Source organism: Coturnix japonica, chromosome 1 (assembly GCF_001577835.2).
Source record: "Coturnix japonica isolate 7356 chromosome 1, Coturnix japonica 2.1, whole genome shotgun sequence".
Lineage (NCBI taxonomy): Eukaryota > Metazoa > Chordata > Aves > Galliformes > Phasianidae > Coturnix > Coturnix japonica.
Window position 1 is genome coordinate 43,173,420 of NC_029516.1, and position 16,171 is coordinate 43,189,590.

Sequence of the window (16,171 nt, forward strand, 5' to 3'; positions counted from 1 at the left end):
ATTATATATTTTGGGGGATCTGCTGCTGTTAGAGTTTCATGATATATCAAAAAAACAATGATGTCTTTGCTGCCTTTAATATGATATTCCACAGCAGTGGATCTGCACTGTAAAATCTCCTGCAGACTACTTTCTCTTCCAAATATAGACCTTTGAAGAAGGAGGAGTTTCATGTGTGCTTTACACATGGAAGGTACTGATTAATAGCTTGCAAAGTGCAGTGATGCTGGGATTCAAACCTCCAAACTTTCCTTCCTTTTATACCACTGCGCAGATATAGCAAGCAGCACATCAGAGTTGCAGCCCAGGAGAAAGCTCATAGTTTTCAAGCTCTTCTCCTTGGAGGAGAAGACACAGTGCATGACAACAGTTTGTTCGCGTGTGGGCATGAAAAAGCTTGCAGGGGTTAAGCAGCAGATTACCTAAAGTGTTCTTGTGTGAGCAGGGACCACGCCAGCCTGCCGTGCTTTAGACAACTGTCACGCTGGCATAACTCAGTTCCTCTGATTGGGTACTCTCAGCCACTGATTAAAAATGCTGATGCTGTCTCTGCGCTCCTTTCCACTTGGAGGAGAAATCTCTTTCCCCACCCCCAAGCCCACCTCTAGGATGTAAGTAATGGTGAGAAGATGAACATGAAAACAGTGCAGCCTGAGTGACTGGAGGAAAACAGCAGTCTGCTTTAGCTGCAGTGTTATGTAGGAGTCGTTTCCAGACTTCTTACCGTAGATTTTTCAGCACAAACTGCTTGCAGGTTTTGGAAGGCTGAGCAAGGACTTGCCACTGCTGTGTTAGTGTTTTCTGTGCAGCATCAAACTGCCTTGCTTTTCCCTGGACAGCTGTGTTCAGAGCTTCATGTGGAAATCTTTCTATTGAAGAGAGATAAAAAGGATCTTTAATCTGATTCTCTTTGGATCTTTCTATTTTTATGGTAAGTGCCAGCATGTATTGGCTGAGCATAGCTTCTTTGCTGCAGTGCTCATGCTCTCTCCCTCCCTCCCTCTCCCCTCTCTCCTTTCCCTGTCTGTTTTTCCCCCCGTGTTCTTAGATAAGCCTTGTGACCTTCACTCAGTACTAGTTACCATTTTCATCTGCTTCATAGCAGTTGTGAGCTAACTGAAATATAAGTTTTCTCTTGATTTTTGCTCTTTTCCCCTCTCTGACTCAGAGCTCTGAAGTAGTGATTGCAATCTGAGTGCTGCCTCTTTGTCCTTGAAACAGGAGGCTTGAACATTGCTCGCGATTGCCCGTGGCAGCAGTGGCTTAAGGTTCTGGGGAACTGAAGGAGAGATTTGATGAAGATGACTCATTTCTGTAGGTCTGCATTGCTGTGGCAGAATGGCACAGATAGCCCCTGCTTTGGCTAGTCATCCAGAAAACTCTGACACCCCTGTGTACAAGAGTGTGGAGTACATGTGATTTGTGCCAGTGTGTGTCATTGACATAGAAAGGACCCACTCTTCCAGCATTTTACACATAGAAACACCTGATGGCATAGATTTAAGTTGGACATTCTGCATCTTTAAAGTACTGACTGGTTGGGACGAGAAGTTACAGCACAAGCAACCCAATAGCCCTGGTCCCTCTCTGATCTATATAGTTGCAAATTCTTTTACAACTCTGCAGTAGAAAAGAAGCGCAACTAAATTAAATCTTCTCTTACTTAATCCGTGCCCTAACCTATATTAACAGCACTGATGCTGCAAGTAAGAAAGGTCATTATTTTGACATCTGTGACCTTAGACATCGTCATTTGTTGCATGAGACATAAAAGTAAATGCAAATACTTGCTTTTAAGTGTGAGAGAACTGCAAAAATATTAACTTACATGTTTCGTATTGAATCCATTATGTGAGCTGAGTACACATAGCACTTACACACTGCAGGAGTAATAACGACTTCACTAAATCTTAAAAGGTCTGCTGAAGGGAGAGATGTAACACAGGCTCAAACTCATTCTGGGCTGACATGCCTTCAAAGGGAGGCAGTGGGCTGATGTAGTCTTACAGTTTTGTTTTCATGAGGTAGGATAGGAATAAAGCTTTAATTCTGTCTCTGCAATGCCTATTTCAAGAAAGAGAAATGCTGGTATCCAGAAATGGTTTTTATTGTTTAATGTGTTTCACGTCATGGTATAATAAAATAATTTTGCTGGTGATTCATGCTGTAGTTTAGAGGGGATTGTTTCACATAAGCTGCTTTGGTCAGCAGAGTTTATGTACCTCCTTCTCTTTGCCAAATGAGTAAAAACTTTCAGCCGATGCAGTTGTTTTTTCGCTCAAGTACAGAAAAGACAGGAAAGGGTATTTATGTCTGGTTGGCTTGGTGTGTGTGTGTGTGTGGGAGCTATGGGGGGGGGGGGTGGCTGCAGAAGGGAGGACACTCAGAGAACAAGGCAGGAGGTGCAGTGTTCAGCACCTGCAAGAGGTACAGGGGGAGGAGGAGTCCTCACATAGATCTGCAGGTAGAGGACTTCATGGTGCAGTGAGGTACCTGCTGCATTGCTTTCAGAGTTAAAAAAAAATGAAACAAAAGTACGGTAGGGGCCAGCACATGCCCAGATGCCAGTGGCCCAAGTCAGCTGCCTCATCAGTTCATGATGGCATCATGCTGCACCCACTGGCGCAGCAGAGACCTGTTTCTCTCTTCACTAGTCTGGGAGGACATGCTGCAAACCTGCCTCTCCTGCTCTCTTGGTGTAAGCAGTCCTCCCCTCTGTCTATTGTGAAAAAGCTCTAAGGTCTGTGTTTCTTAATCTTTTTTAAGTGGGCAACAAAGATGTTTGTATTTGTTCTGTTTCCATTTCAATAAGCTCTGACACAGTTGCATCAGTAAAGAAACTTTTGGTTGTGAAATAAGATCAGCAGTGATCTTGCTAGTACAGGTGTGGAGATGCTCCTGAGTGCCTGCAGGTCATAGCATTGCTTTTAGGAGACCAAGTTTAGACTTCTCTGTATTAAAAGTAATAAGCAATTGTGTGTAAGCATCTACACATTGAGCTGCCTACTGTGTCCTCTACTTAGAAAATGATTGTAAACTTTAGAAAGTAAGAGGATTTATGAAATACATGTGCAATCAAAATGATTATGAAGATCACTTAAGTGTGGCACAGCACATTATTTTTCTTTTCAAGTGGTTCTTTGAATATCTAACATTCCCATATGTTAAAATCTACATTTATACCTAACGTTTAATCCAAAGGACTGTTCTCGCTTGAAAAATATAATGTCTGAAATACTAGGTTGTAAAAGCTGATATTTAACCTAAAAGCATAATCACATCTTCTTTCAATAAAAGTTTGAAAGCTGAAATATATAATGCAGTGTGCTTTTCAAATAGTCTTAAAGCAAAAGAGAAGGAAGAAAAATAATAAATTTGAAGTATTTTTTCCAGTTTAAACCACATGAGCTTGCAGTGGGATGTTTACATTTGGAATCTGACGTCTGTGTACTGCAACTGAGATGACTGCACCTAAATTCTGCCAGCACATCCTGTTGCAGCCTTGAGCTAAAAAATAAAGATGCAGGCTCCTGTGAAAGCTTTGAGAGGTAGAGAGAAGAGGGAAACCCCCCAAGTAACAAGAAATCCAAGTAGGTAGATGTTCCTTTCTGTTTTTAGGAATCCCATGAATGCTGAAATGCATGCATAGTACTTCCTTGTTTCACAGCATGGTGTCATGTTAATTCCTTTGCAGAATGTCTGAGGACTGCATAGAAAACAACTGCAGGGAGGGAAAAAAAAATGCAGCCAGCTGAAATCACCCAATGGGCTGATGAAGTCACTGCATTTTTATTTATTTATTTTTCTCCTGTGCATGATAAGTATGCATTCCTCACTTGATCTGTCCATAAAACCAAGCTGTTTAAAACTTCATACTCCACAAATAGTCATATACATTTACTTTACAAACAGAAAGGAATACTTTCCTACAAAATGCTCACAAATTTCCCTTAAAAGTACTCTTGTTAGTTTTATACTTTCTGTGTCCTCATATCCTTTTGGACAAGACATATCCAGCTATCGATAGTCACTGGCTAAAGAATGCAAGTGGTGCTTTAACTGTGCCCCAGGTTCCCTCTGTGCCCCAGACTGACGTGATACATGTGATGCTGGGATGTGCATGATGCAGAGCTCAAGTCATCAGTACCCAGCAGTGCACTGGTTAGTGATTTCCAAAGCACCTTATGAAAACTGTTCACAAATGTTTTGAAAGGAAATGTGCTACATTATACTCTTATAAAGTTCACGTAACTACATGTTAAAATATCCTCAACATGTATGTATTTCACAATGTATTAATTGTGGTTTTATTTGCTACTTCATCCATAGTGATACAAGTATTGACATGTATCAAGAATTGACTGCAGTTTCTAGGCTTTCCTTTATTGATATAGTTAACTTCTACTGATTTATCTGAACGTTTTTCCTCTTTAAATCTGTAGATTTTGTACATGTTGATTTCAAGGACTTTGCAGCTCTAATACTGCAAATATTACAAATCTGTCTCTATGTGTCTGGGCCATTAATGAATTAGCGGACTTCAGCCCAGTTGCTATGTTTGCAGTTTGTGGATGCCCAGAAGCTCTGTGCATGGCTGCTATGTTATTTGCTACATAACCTGTCAGAAGGAGTTTGGTACTTTGGGAAGTGTTTGTGGGTAGGTTTTTTTCCATACTTGTGTGGAATATTTACCTTTTGGGCATTGTTAAATATGTTCAACACTTCTTCTGCAGATGTGTTGCCCTCCTGCTAAGTGCTTTCACTCTATGCCTGTCAGATCTCAGACTTTTATGCTTTCTGTCTTTACAACAGCATAGCACTTGTGTAGATCTGACTGACACTACAAGGAAACTGTGGGCTTTCTCTTAATGCTCTTCAGAATTGCTGAGGAGCAGTTTTTTCATAGGGAATACTAGACAATAAATTGAGCAGTTCTGTGTAAGTTAAAGAACTTTATTTTGCACGAATAAGTCGCAACTGCTTCATTTCAGAATCAGTGGGGCAGAATTAGGCCTGCTTATTTTGGGAAAAATCAAAGAACTGAAACATTCCTGAAGGACTGCTCTATTTTATAGGTTTCTTTAGCACTTCTGAACATAAAATTTAATTGGAAAGTTTAAAGATAAAGTATTTACTTTAGAATTACTTCAGAAACCTTCATAGCCTTTTTTGGTGGAAGGTATGAAGAAGAGTCAACCAAATCCAAGTGGTCTTGTCCTGATCATCTGAGATGTCTAAAATCATGACATTTATGCTGTTCTGTTTGCAGAATAAAATGAAATACTAATCTGGTGAAAAGGTATTGGACAGCTCCTCAGCATCCCAGTAGAAGGGGTTTTAGTACTGAAGCGTGTTCATGCAAGTGTTTGATCTCTAGGAACATCTCTGAACAGGATGAATATCATTGCAGCTGCAATTAAGTCCCCAGATAGGAGACCTAATGGCACACAGCTTTGTGCACATGGATGGATTTTGGCCTAAGAGAACACGAGTCTGAGAGATCATTTTCATGTTTCTTTATAGTAGAGAAAATAGTATTATTTTTTAAGAGTTGGATGTAGAGGCTTACATCCAACTTCAAGGCTCATCTCTCAAAATACTTTCCCTTCCCTCTACCAGATATGGAGGAATTACATCAAGCGTACTTTCAAATGTGTCTCCGAATCCAGCCCTGAGAGAAGACTGATCTCTACCAGATGGTGAAGCCTGAGTTTGAGTTCAGAGATTTCCAGACTCTTCACTTAGGGTTTGACTGTCAGGCTTGCCAACAGGCTTGCTGTCCAAGAATTTTACACAGTTTGGTCATGTGAAAGCCCATATTACAAATGGATATTTTAAATTATTATTTCAATAAGCTCTCTGAGTTATTCTTAATACAATCCCTGGAATTGTTTCAGTATTGGTAGTGATTGGTAGGTGTTAGATCCAAACTAGCGCATCATCAACATGAGATTAGAGCCACCAGCACACCTGGGCACCTGTCTGGAACCCTAAAACATAAACATTTTTGAACAGTCAATATCTATATGACACAAGACAGGATTAGGACAATCTCATACTGGTTGTGTGTCTAAAATGCCAAGATTCTAACAGGTTGGCTCCTCACACTTTTTCCATAGGTACAATAGTAGAAGTTAGAGATTCTAGACTGCAATTTGAAGTATATCTAGGATCCATCCCAAGTCTCTCATAGGAGCCTATTGCTGTTTGATGACAGGAAGCTAGAAATAGCAGTTTCTGTATAATTTAAGCTATCTGTAGGTTTTATATCACCACTGCTAGGTGGTTGAAACAGATTCCTGCTTCAGGATAGATTTTTTTTTAACTTCATTTATTTGCTCCTATTTGTAGCCCCCTGCAGTACTGATGTTAATTCCATATTCTACATGGTGCTTGTGGCCTTAAGTATAGAAAAATTGTGCAAAGTTTTGTGTTTGTTTTTTGTTGTTGTTTTTGTTTGTTTGTTTGTTTTAAGGAATAAGATAATTATCAAAATCACTTAAGAGGGGCAAGACTGAACCTCCTATGAGGTCCTAGCTAGGCTAGTGATTATCTGTTTTGGATTCCCAGGAGATTATTCCCATTTCAGATAATTTTCTTTGACAAAACTGTTTTTTGTGAAAATTAGGCAGAATATTTCACACATTATATTGGACTTTTTGTTAATGAGCCTGACAGTTCCTGGAGGATGAGTTCTTATAAAATGCCAGCTGAAATTCAAGGCTTTATGAGACTATTGGTATGTCTCCATGTGTCCTGGTAGACCCACAACCTCTCCATGTTGCTATTCTCTTTTTTTCAGGCTAGCTTGAGAACTTTTCTTCTTAGTGCTCCATATTGCTTCTTTTCTCACAGTTTTCGCTTGGCACATACTTCTTTTGCATTTTTATGTACTGGCTTGCCTTCATACTTCTCCTATTTTTTGTTTTCTTTTGTTTGTTCTTTGTTCTTCATAGGGATGATATCTGTGATGGTTTTTTTTTCCTCATACTGATTTACCTCTATAGAGTTTTTTCGCTGTTAGTTTCTGCTGTATTCTATTTCATCTAGGCAGAGCCTAGCTCAGATTCAGTCCCCAGAGATTAGCAAATACTGTGATTTCTTGGTGAAGAGCTTGGGCTGTAGGCTCAAGAGACTGTGAAGCTCATGTTGAAAACTGGAGAACAGGAGGCAGCTACAGGCAGGTTTAGCAGGACAACAGGATTAGAACCTAAGAGCAAAATAAAATGATGATCTCATTAGCAAGAATACTTCTGAATACACTATAATATTTCTGAATACACTAGGAAAACAGCATATTCCATAATTATGAAATCTAGAGATCAAAAAACCATAATGAAGAAGAATTAGGCAATCGATATTGGCCGGAATTGTTTCTAGCTTTTCATACTGAAGCTGGCTACGCTGCTGTGGTTTACATCCAGGGTTTTTGAGGTTATTGCCATAGAAGTTCTCTATTTTAGATGAGAAGGGGAGAATAAAGTTGAAAGCTCTCCAGACCTCAGGAAAAGGAAGGGAACCTAGTCAAACCTCTGAATTACAGTAGTTCAGCAATGATTGTTTCACAGATCAACATTCCTTGAAACAACAAATAATGATTTTCCATTAAGTGTTCGGAAAACAGTGCAGTGACGGAGTTAAAGGTCACATTTCAAGGCAGAGGCAGAACAGACCAGAAGTGCCGTGTGAAATTTCAGTATGATAATCTCATTTCCTAAACTTAAAGAAAATGACAGAATTGAAACTTGATAGGTGTTGCAGTGAGGATGTACAGCAGGCCCTTGCTTGTCCTGATGTGACATTGTTTGCTGAAGGACACTTTGGCTCTTGGGTTATTTTGAAAAGACAAGTAGTGAGAAAAGGAAGATGGGTTTAGGATATCTGCTTCATTTCAGTCCCAAGGGGGAGAGGAGTGAGAAGCAGTGAAACCAAGTGACACAGATTCAATAATTTCCAACATTTTCTTAAGGTCAGTTTATGATGATCCCTACACCTGGGATTTGCTATGCAGTTTCTGCTATTCAGTCACACTGTTGATAGTTTCTGAACAGAAACTTGAGAATTGCCAAGGATTTACATGTCTTGCTCAGGATCATACAAAAATATGTGTCTTAGCTGAACCCAGGCCTCTCAAAACCTATGCCAGTGCCCTGCTAATGTCAGATAGCTGATTCTTCCAGAAACAGTGTGAGGGGAAAAGGGAATTATCATATTGTTACAGAATATAAAGAAATTTTTAGGATATTTGCTAAATAATTTTGATATCATTGATTCTTGTCTTTGCCTATCTAAGCATTCCCAGTTATTTTCCTTTCCAGGGTATATCATGATTCCCGGTTAGATTTTTATGTCCTCTGAAGCTCTCACTAGTATTCTGGTTGCAGTGCACTCTGGGCTAACTGACTTGCAATTTAAGTGATATTTCTGCTTCACTGTTGTCAAACATATGTCCTCTTCTCTTTATAGACTCGAGGGGAAAAACATATTTTGGGGCCATGTTGTTACCACTTATATTTTTTGAACTGCATTTTTTTGAAACATCTGTAAGCCTGCAAATACATTTTATGCCTCAGATTTGGCTTTGTGAGCAGTGCAGTGCATTCTTGGATGTTTTCACTGTGCAATCCAGGCATGCTTTAGTATACTAAAAGGCACGTGAAAGTGCAAAATCCATGATTTAAGAATTAATAAATGGCAGAATTTGGCTGCATCTGTACATTCTTGTGTAGACTTTAATCAGATGTTCTGTTCCCATGCAGTGGTTTTCACTGAGTTCCTTCTATGTTCCATTTTGTCTTTCTTGTCTCACAGTTAGTATGTGTGATTCAAACCGTGCTCCAAAAAAAAATCCATCTCGATAAGTGTATTTTTATGTCTTATCACCATAACTTCTTCTGATCACCAGATGGCAAATAGTTTTCTCTTCTTGCTGTCAATGCTGATTCTTATTACTTTATAGACAAAGTGAGATTTTGCATGAAAATGAGAAATGCCCATTAGCTTAGGCCACTGAATTTGAAATCCCAAGAGCATGTGGTGTTTTTTTTTTGTTGTTGTTGTGGTTTTGTTTCTTTTTTTTGTTTTGTTTTTTTTAAATGCCTTTTTAGTATTATAGCATTTCATATAATCAGAATAAGGCGTGAATTGATACTGGCCAGAGATGTGAGTACTATAGTTTTGATTAATCTCATGTTGAAAGCTGGGCACCCATTGTAGCCATTTATTTAGAATCATAGAATCATTAAGGTTGGAAAAGTCCACTAAGATCATCTAGTCCAACAACCAACCCATCACCACCATGCCCACTAATCATGTCCCTCTGTGCCATATCTACCCTTTTCTGTACTGAAGGCAGAGGTATGTATACAGTCGACTACCTAAAGACAAGAATTCAGATTCTTTAAACCAGAGACTAACATTTCTTTTCATGCAGCTTCAATCTCTATTTTTGTATGCAGCTCCCTCTCTGCTGAGGGAGAGGCCACACGAAACTGCTGGTTATCTCAGAAATGTCTCCCAAGTGCACACTGAAAATAAAAATTATTTGTGGCTGTATCATATTGCATAAGCACAAAATGTTGAGCATATTTCATTGATGCAGCCCTAAACCTGGCATTTCTTTGAGTCTGGTGTCTTGATATTGCAAACTAAACACTCTTTTGATGTAGTTTTTTTAATATGTCAACAACTAAATATTTTAAAAGGCAATATGAAATCCAGGATTTTCACCCTCTGATACTGAGAAAAATGTTGGCAATATATGTAGGACAGAAATTTAAGAGCTTCAGTTTTCTCCATTCTAGGTGTGAGCATACTGCAAAGTCAGCCTGGAGCCATGCTTGTTATTCTCTAGGCAGAAGGGTCACAAGGAGAAAACATGTCTGTTACTACAGAGTTCCCTCATAATGTGTAATGGGTAATTTAAAGGAAGAAAGGATTTTCTACAGCTACAAACCTTTCTTCCGCTCAATCAGGGTAATTCTTCCTTTGTTGCTATGTGGTATGACTGCTGTCCAGGAGATCACAGGAGCGAGAGTCTCTGCTTTCTTACTGTGACTGCTGCAGACTTATGCCCTTGTGCTGTAACAGCATTAAGTGCAGATGAGAAAACATTATCCTTGTTAAGGTGTTTTTGACCACAATGTGAGAATATTATCAACTCTAACTGTATGGGAGAAACACAGTTCCTGAAGCTTACAGTGTAAAAAAATTGTGTATATTTCACATGGTTGATGAAGACCTTCCTTAGTGGGATATTGAGCTTCCATCAAATATCAAGTCCTGCTCTAACATATGGAGAATATATGTATGTGTATAAATATATTTGGCATTTGGTTCTTCTGCTATCCTAAGCAACTGAGTATCTTTTCCTTGAGAATTAAATAAGCTGGCAGTAAGGGCTGTAATGGACCATCTCACCCAAAAGGTTCTTCGCCAGTTTTAAAAGAAAGGAAAAATCTTGATTAGCTATTAAGTGAGCATGAGTTTTATCTTTACAGTTTTGGTCTTAAACATAAATCCAATTAAACTGTGAAAATGTTTTCCTCCCGCATTACTATCATTTTCAGTAAAGGACATAATACAAATAGTGCAAGTAGTAATTGTAATCAGTCAACTCTCAAACTAAAAAATTCTTCTGTCCTAATTGCTGTGAGAGAAACAGCTAAAACTTCATTTGCGTGCCCTTGAAACTACCATGGGTATGGCCATGCTTCAGAAGCTTTACCAGAAGGTCTGGCCTGTGAGTCATGGTCATGGGACTGCAAATTTTGAGTGAGAAAAGCATCTGAAATGCTGTTTGGAACACCATTTGTAGGCAGTGGTCACAGCACAGCATCTTGCAACACGTGCGGCTCTGTGGGGATTTGTTACCTGCTTGTTTTAGTCCCAGTGCAAGAACAGGAGCTGTGTTTAACACTTGATCCCAGGAAAGGGCCTGCCCTTGTCTCTACCCATTGGGCCTCATGGCAAGGTAAATTTCTCATCCTTTAAAATAATTTCTTGCAATCACTTTAGATTCTTTCTAAATTAAAGGAGTGGATATGTCATGGTCTTAATGCACTTGTAAGCTGAAGATAGAGAAATTTCAGAGATCATGAAATACTACTAAGGATGTTCCTCCAATCCTTGTTTATCTCTTACAGTTATAATTTGAATATATCATGGAGATGTTTTTACGTGTAATCACATTTATGGTTTTCTGGTAACAATAGACTCAGAAAGCAGAGGCAGCTATTTGCATAAATAGAAGCATGGAGCACAAAATAGGACATTCAGTACCTCTACGGGGCATTTTTAGGGCACTTAGTACCTAATTTTGTGCCAATGAAATTAGAGACTTATTGATTTACAATGAAGGACATACAGAACCCTTGGTTTACCACAGTGACCATTTCCCCTCTGCACAACTTATCAGTTGATGTAGGAAAAGTCAGGCTTGCAACCTTTGCAAAGGGTCACTTCTGTGTTGAATTTTATATTTGGAGAAAGTGGAGAAGTTTTTTGATACTCCTCTCATAAAAAGTCTGACAAGCCAATAATACTGCACCCTGCTAAGTGTAGGGTGCTGATCACTTTGGTGCAATGTTAATCCTTCAGGATTTAGTATTACTATTTTGCTGAGCGAGCTCAGACTTCAAGTGGGATTAACTAATTCAGAAGCAGGTGCTTCTGATAAATGGAGTGATACAAGAGGGAACTTCTTCCCCACATAAGAACATCAGCAGGATTTTTTGTAATTGAAAATCTTTGGTGAAATGGAATCTAGTGCTCCATTCTGTCAAGAAATCCATAAGTAAAAATGCATGCTTTTCCTCTTCATCTTGCTCTTGCACCAGGGTGTTGCCTGGCTCAGGCAGAAGCTGCTGTTCAGCTGCAGTCAGTGGATTCCCTGTGGCTAGTGATAGTTGTCTGGTTGGTCTTAAGCTTAAAATTCAAAGTCATCTCTTCTTTCATGAAATGGTATCAATTTTTATGAAGTATTATTCCAGGAGTTTTAGTAAATAGTCCATGCAGCTGTCATGGGGAATGAGTGAGAAAGGCAAGGAAGAAAAGTATGTTCCAACTCTTGTTTATTATTAGTCACATCTTACTTTCTGTTTTTGCTAATTTTGCCTCAATAAGCACTTGAGAGAGGAGATATTTTTGTTAATTTTTTTTAAAGCACATGATATCCAGTTCCTGGAATTGTGGGTTCTTGAATTCTTCTGGTAATCAATTTTTTCTGCCCTCTACATTTCTAAGCTCCTAACTTTTTTCGCCTGTTTTGGATAATATTAAAATTTATTACATAGAGAGCCCCCAGAAATACAGAGGTCAGCACATGAGCCTACCAGTGGGGACAGGGATCAAGTCCCTCTTTGTCTGTTTTGGACAATGGACAGAAATTCTTTCTAGAGGTGAGAAGCAAATTATCCCCTTGTTTCTATGCAAATTTTTGGCCAACTCTGCTTCCCAGTGTTCAAAAAGGAACAACACTGCTAGAGCAGTAGAAATGAATGTCAGGAACAAGGCAAAGTGTGAACGAAGTCAAGAGTTTTCCAGCACAGTTCTCAGTTTGTGAGTGGCACAGATGTATGGAGCTTAGAGTTGGATCTTACTGAGGATGCTCAAGAAATCAGGTAGAGTGTTTTGCATTTCTCTTGCCCATGCTGGAAGGGAGTGCTGAGAGCTGTTAAGCATCACTTACTCTTGGTGATGACAGTGTCTCACTCCGCTTTCTGATGTATACCAGGGGCCTGCAAGGAGCAGATACAGGCTGGAAACTCACAATTTTCACTGCCATTAAGATCTAATTATTTTTTTATTTTTTTATTATTTTCATAAACATATTTGGGTCAGCACAGAGAAATATTTAGATTATTAGAGTAAAATAAATGGCACTCATATTCATCCCATAATCACAGAAGACGCATAGATTTCATGGACTTTGAGTCTTATATTGAGTTTGATGACTAAATTCCTAGAAATTAACAGTGCCTTGCTTGAAGCTTATAGAATGATCAACTAAGAAAAAGAAAGATGTTCTACTTTAATAATAACAATATTTTTTTTTCCAGGATCATTGCATAGAAAGAGCCCCAAATAAATAAACAGATTAATTTTCCAATTAATTTTTAATATGAGACATTAATTCACAGACAGAAGAAGCTCCTCAGTTCCAGCTAGCTGATTCCCATTATCGTTTGTGTTGCTATTTCCAGGATGCTTACATGGGAAAATGCCTAATCTGGGATTGAAGTGTGGAGTGTTTCTTCTCCTGGTTAGACTTGTGAACAACAAGGGTTTGTAACAGCAGAGCCATTTGAAAGGACTAGAGTGTTCAGGATATTGCAAATGGTTGAACTGCTTCTACTATGGCATGAAATGGATGAGAAAGATGCCCATTTATTGATGCAAAAAATGCTCAGCGAGAGAGTTGTGACATTTATTGACAACCTACAGATTAGGCCACCTTAACAAGACCAAAAGTACCATTCAAACGGAGCACTTTGTTCTCTGGTACTCTCAGTGCTGATTTGGTCCTGTGAAAATCAGCCTTCAGTTTGCACAGTATCAATTTATACAGATTGAATATAAGTAGTGTCACAAGGAGGCTAAGCTCATGTTTTTCATGGCCACTTTTCAGCATTATCCATAGAAAAGTTTAGATTGTATTTCTTACTCTCATTTTCATTCTCTTGGTTGTGAAAATAAATATGCAGGGGTAAACCTCACACTGAAAGTCTTAAATGGCATCAATAAAAAATATTTTCTTCTTTCCATAAACAGCCCAAAGTATTTGGAAAGCAATAATACATTATATTTCTGTTTATGCAATGGGCACGCTAAGCATGCTACAAAAGGGAGAAATATGGAAGACAATTATGCAGTTCTAAAAAATACCATAGTTCCCCTGATATAACCTCAGCACAGTCATAATAAGATGGTATAAAAAATACAGAATGTAGGTGCAAGTTTCAGGATGGCAGCTCTTAAAAATCATCAGATTGAACATGCTTAGAATTTATATTAGGTGAGGTTTAATTCTGTAATATCTCACAGATGTCTCTTGATAAAAATCGTTCTTTTTCAAACTTCTCACTTTGACCAAAAGAACTAGTTTGAGATGGTCATATCTGGAAGTAAAATTCCCTTGGGTGTGATGATGGCATGCAACTTCCCCCCAAAAAAATAAAAGGAAATATTTATATTGTTGGCAAGGTATTAAAACAGATAGTGTTGAAAGTGATTTTGAAATGCTTAATGAAATTCCATGTCAAACGTGTCTGGATGCATAGGACTTCTAGAGAAAATAAGGCAAAACCCTCTAGAATGGTATGGATGCAGCAATCAAGAAAGCCCATCAGCACTGACCAGTAATGGTACAGCAAGGAATCTTCTTTAGGTACTCCTAAATGTAGCAAAGAATTGACATGGTTTAAATCTGCTTTCATGGTGTCTGCAGGGTTCATCTGATTCTAATTAGTTGCAGTGCAAACCAGCCAGATAGTTTACCCTGTTATTGGAATAAAACAAAGCAAACCAACCAAACAAGCAAAACAAAAACAACAAAAACCAACAACCAAACAAGAGAAGCTGCAAAGTCACTGCACAGGCTAAGTGCAGATGTGTGGAGCACAGCATTGACTTGGTTATTGAGTTACACTGAGATGCGTTACTTGGGTTTGATTAGACAGAGAGAATGTACTTAATAGAGCCAGTGTATGTTACAGTACCTTCTTCAGTAATATTACAATTATATAGAGCATAATGATGCTGTCAGTATAGGTTGGCAACAAACCAAGCCTAGTGCTTCTCCAGACCCAGGAAGATATTGAATTTTTAAGCTTGGGCTTTCTTGGCTACTTCAATATATAGTAAATACATTGTTGGTAGATTTCTTCAGGCTGATTTCCCATTACAATAATTTCACTGCTTTGAACTGTATTGAATCACTGTAATTCTTATTTTTTTAGCCTTTTTTTTGTTTTTAAATATCTCTTCTAGAGAGAAACAAAAGTGACATAATGGAATGATCTCAACATGGCAAATGTAAAGTAGGGTGAGGGGACCTGCCTTCTGATTCTGGCAATATTTAGGAGTCTGCCTTTAGTTAGTCACTTGGTCTTTGCCTACTGCTTTATTGGTTCAGGTATGTTAGAGCCATTGCTCTACCAGATCCATGCAAGAATGAGTGGCACCTACAGCTGTTTGTGTCATGTTGTCCATCAATAATGCTACATCAATCATTGAAACACGGACAGCCTTTCGTATCTTCTCTTTCTTGTGCGTAAAATTGTGCGCAGTTTGTCTTGTGGAAGAGGTTTGAAAGGTGGTTTAGCCAAAGTTTAGAAACAGATGATTAATGTATACATTTAAAGCTGTAAATTTCTAAATTGAGGTAGAAAATGGTACATGATTGCATCTGACTGATTATCTGCAGTAAACTGATCAGTGTGGCACCTGGAGCAGGGTATGGGGACAGAACAGGCAGAGCTGCAGTGTACAGTGCTTGGGTTTAAACTGGACTTCATCACTTCCATTGTAGTGCATTTTTTACTTGTATTTGCAAGTGGCTTAGGGAAATGCTCTGCTGTGCTGTCAAGCCAATGACATCCAAGAGCTTACTGAGCTTCTGATAAAAAAGAAATTGAAGGTCATTTCTTCAGATCAGCAGGTTTATCTATAATCCACTGCAGTAAACTAAATTGACTGTGCATTTTGCAACAGCAGCAGAAGTTTCAGAAGAGCTGGAGTTTAGCATCTCACCCATTGCTACAAGAATACACATTTGAAAGAATCATGAGGAGCAGCCTCATGGAGATTTATTTTATGTCTTAAAACTAATTAACCTCTAGATCAAGGTTTTGCTTTGGCTTTCTACTTACTTCTGACAAATAGGAACACTTGAAGTATAGGTCCAAATTTTCTCAGGTTCCATCCTTTGCTCTGAAAAAGTGTAGAATAAACAACAGCTTCCAGTTCTTGCACAGCTCTCACACTGCCCTTCGCTGATAACTGTCTGAGCAGGTGCCCTTGCTGCATCAGCACAAGCAGACTGCAGACAAGGATTTCTCCATTCTGATGTAAGCCACTGCCTGTGCAGGACACAGCATTGGCTGCCTTTCTCCCTACTGAGAGTTCACCTCCATTGCTGCTGATTTCCATTTGGCAGTTAGGACCAAGTTAC

General features: G+C 38.8%; 1 protein-coding gene across 5 annotated transcripts in view; it reads left to right on the forward strand.

Moving 5' to 3' along the window:
- Nucleotides 1-446: 446 nt before the first annotated feature.
- Nucleotides 447-16,171, forward strand: part of ANO4 (anoctamin 4) — a 162,167-nt gene continuing 146,442 nt past the window's right edge. For 2 of the 5 annotated variants that reach the window (XM_015859160.2, XM_015859172.2), the window contains exon 1: nt 448-931. The gene's annotated coding sequence lies outside the window, so the exon portion shown is untranslated. Of the gene's footprint in view, nt 932-16,171 lie in introns of all 5 variants that reach the window. The other 3 variants (XM_015859164.2, XM_015859194.2, XM_015859183.2) reach the window with 3 other exon arrangements.